General features: G+C 61.0%; 1 pseudogene; it reads right to left on the bottom strand.

Moving 5' to 3' along the window:
• Positions 1-376: 376 nt before the first annotated feature.
• LOC103253904 lies at positions 377-3001 on the bottom strand (annotated as a pseudogene).
• Positions 3002-3628: the final 627 nt, after the last annotated feature.

The raw sequence follows: 3628 nt of genomic DNA on the forward strand, positions 1-3628 counted from the left end.
CCAAGAATGCCACCAGGGAAGTCACGACCATGATAGGCTGTATCCTTATTGCTGAAGTCACCTTATAGTCTGGACTACAGGATGTTCTCTGGTTACACCATGGGGAAGGCCTGATCAGGAAGAATCTGCCCTCTGTGGGACATGCCCCCTTATCCCTCTGGTTCTTCTTGAGTAGACAGTAGGCATTGTGTGCGTGTCCTGTCTGAGGAGCTGCCACCAGTGGAGGGAGACTGAACTCAGCGGGGGATGCACATACTTCCTGCCCCAATGCCCTCACATCTAGCCTCTTCTTTGAAGACCACCCTGGTGTCTCAGCCACAGTCATCTCCTGACAGTGCATCTTCTGTGTCACCCCCTGACAGCATCCATCCCGCAATCATCCTCTGATCCCCAGCTCTGGGCCAGGTACCCATGTGGGCTTGTCCACTTCCTGCAGAATCTTCTCGACTGACAGCTGGATGCTGAAGCTCTTGCTGCCCACGGCAGTCCCCCATGCTAATGGTCAGAGTCAGCATCATCTTGGGTTTGCTTTCGGGTGACTGACTCAATTGGCCCAGAAAGGCTGCTGTTCCTCCTCAAGGTGGGCAGAGACCAGGGAGGATGTCCCAAGGGTGGCCCTGGGACAGCAGGGTCTCCGTGTGGCTCACAGACAAAGGTAGATGTGGAAATTCAAAGCCCATCAAGATGACAGGCCCAAGATGCATGGGAGGGGCCTGGAGGCTGGTGGACAGAAGGCGGCCATCTGCAGCTCTACCTGTGGGGTGTAGAGTGGATGAGCTGAGACACCTGCTGCATGTAGTCTGTGGCCAGCAGCACCACCTCCTCATCCTCTGAGAAGTCCTCCTGGAAGTTCTGGTCCAGCAGCCACTTCTACCAGAGCTGTGGGGCTGAAGACAGGGAAAGTGAGGCTGCAGGAGCTATTGAGGACAGACAATGAGAAGACATGAGAGTCCATGATTAGAGAAGGCCTTGCCCATCCCTGGGGAGAGGTGACCAGGTATTCCAAGAATCAGCACCCCTCTCCCCCAACTCTGCCTGTCCAGCAGGACTGAGCCACACTCAAGTACAGGGTGACCTTATACAGCTGCCCAATGTCACCTGGTGCATGAAGCAGACATCCTGCTGGAGGTCATCATACTCTGACTCGATGGCCTGGGAGTGGGCATCAGGGTTGACCCAGCTCTGCCCCATGGTCTCCTCCCTTCAGCTCCCTCTGCTCCAGCTGCAGGATCTTCAGGGCCTTCTGCTCCACAGCACTGGCACTCAGGAGACTGAGCACAGGCTCCATGAACACCTTGTAGGCCACCAGGATCTGCTCCAGGAGAGGGGGCTGGAGAATGGGGGGCAGTCCTGGCCTGGATCCACCAGGCCTTCCCTGCCACCCATCCCATATCCTAGCACCTTTTCAGTCTCCTCATCCTGAGCTAGGTACAGGATCCTCTCTGGCAGGGTGAGCTCATCCCTGTCAATCTGGGAGGGACACAAGAGGTAAGGGTCAGAAGTCAATATACCAGGTGCCTCAAACAGACAGAATTCCTACCCAAATACCTAAACTGAGGACATCCCAGACAGGCATTGTCACAAGCTCTAGGACAATGGAGTGCAGCTCCTCACTGCACTCAGACAAGCTGATCAAAATCTACATCTCAGCTGGGCATGGAGGCTCACACCTGTAATCCCAGCAATTTGGGAGGTAGAGGCCAGAGGATTGTCTGAGCTCAGGGGTTTGAGACCAGCCTGGGCAATTTGGAGAGACCTTGTCTCTACAATAAATCAAAAAAATTAGCCAGGCATGATGGCACACATCTATAGTTCAGCTACTTGTAAGGCTGAGGGGTAAGGATCGCCTGAGCCCAGCAGGTTGAGGCTGCGGTGGCCGTAAGCATGCCATTGCCCTCCAGCCTGGGTGACAGAGTGAGACTGCGACTCAAAAAAATAAAAATAAAAAATCTTCATCTCTATCCCAGTCTGGAGTCTTCACACTCCTGAAAGCCTGCACTCTCCCGCAGCTCCCTTAAGGCTGTCGCCCCACCCAGTTTACACCCCCTCCTCTGCGCCCTCACCGCCTGCAGGAGGGCTGGGAAACTGGCTCCCGCGGCTCCGCTACACGGCAGGTCCCCGAGGGCAATCACTCGCGCCCTCCTCCCGCGTCTGCCTGCTCGCGCTCCCCGCCCCGCCCCGCCCCTGCTCTTCTGAATCTGCCTCAGCGCTCGAGGACCCCGAGGGCCGGCCACTGCGCCCGGGCCCGAGCCGCCGGCGCGGGCCGGGGCGCGCTCACGCGGATGACGTAGCGCGGAGTTCCTGTCGCCCAGGCCGGCCGTGAGCGAGGAGAGCGCGGCGGCGCTGAGCACGCCCTGCGCCTTGTACCGCAGCCGGTGGCGGTCCCAGCGCGCCGCGGCCCCGGGCGCTCCGAAGCGCCGCCCAGGTCCCAGCCCCCGCAGTCCTCGATGACCTCGAGCATGGGCCGCGGGCCGAGCCGCTCGATCTCGCGCATGTCCAGGCACGAGCGGAAGAAGGCGCGCACCTTGCGCTGGGCCGCGCCGCCAGGCCCACCCCCGGGCCGCGCCAGCAGGCGCCGCAGGCGCTCCTCGTTCTGCTCGCCGATGGCCGCGATGGTGCCATGGGTGAGCTTGTCGTCGGGCATGGCGTGGCGCCGCAGCCAGCCGCCGCACGCGAACGAGTAGAGGTCCAGCACGGGTCGGCCAGGAAGCAGGCGGCGTGCGCGAAGGCCTTGCGCTCAGGGCAACCCTCGGAACAAGCGCCGCCACCCGCCGCGCGCAGGCGCAGGTACTTGAGCGCCAGCATGGTGGCCAGGACGGCGCACAGGCCGACGGCGAACACCAGCCCCGACAGCAGGCACACCTTGCGCGGGTTCCAGCACGGGCCCGGGTGGCGCTGCGGCCCAGCGGGGGCCGGAGGGCAGGGAGGCCCCGCGCGAGCCCCCCACGCCGCAGCAGCTCACGTACTTGACCTCCTGGAACTCCTCGTAGTGCGCAGTCATCAAATGCAGGGCCTCCGTGGCACCGAGGCCACCGCGGCGCAGCCTTTGGCCCCTGGGCTACAGGACGTTCATGGCCGCTGTCCTCCTCGTGAGCCTCCTCGTGGCCCCTGGGCCGCAGCTGCAGGAAGGCAGAGGCAGGCCTGAGGGGCGCTGCAGCCCAACGGGGCCCACGAGCGTAGCGAGGCGAGTGGAGGCCCAGGTGTGCAATCCCCCACCACTGGCCTGGCCATCCCACAGCCACCCTGAGAGTGAGGGAAGAGGCAGGTTCACACGTCCTGTGTGCACAGTGGAGTCTTTTATCCTGCCCTCACGCTGTACCCACAAGCCCAGTGCAGGGTTGGAAGGGCCCTGGTACAAAGAAGGCTGCACGTTTCAGCCCTCACTGAAACGTGGTCTCTGTTCCCTTTTTCATCTTGTCCTCAACTTGCCACAGCCCAGGCTGGGTGGGTGTGAGAAACGAACACACCTGTCCAAAAATCAAGGGATGGACACAGGGATGTGGAGTGCAGCAGAAACCAAGACTTTAATGAGGGCATTGCAAGATTCAGTGTCTTGTGGGCAGGCACACCTGGAGGGTTACAACAGGCATATTTATGTCCTAGTGTGCAAGTCCTTCCCCCTGGTTCC

This window comes from Carlito syrichta, unplaced genomic scaffold (genome assembly GCF_000164805.1).
Source record: "Carlito syrichta isolate Samal-C Ts95f unplaced genomic scaffold, Tarsius_syrichta-2.0.1 Scaffold256582, whole genome shotgun sequence".
Classification (NCBI taxonomy): Eukaryota; Metazoa; Chordata; class Mammalia; order Primates; family Tarsiidae; genus Carlito; species Carlito syrichta.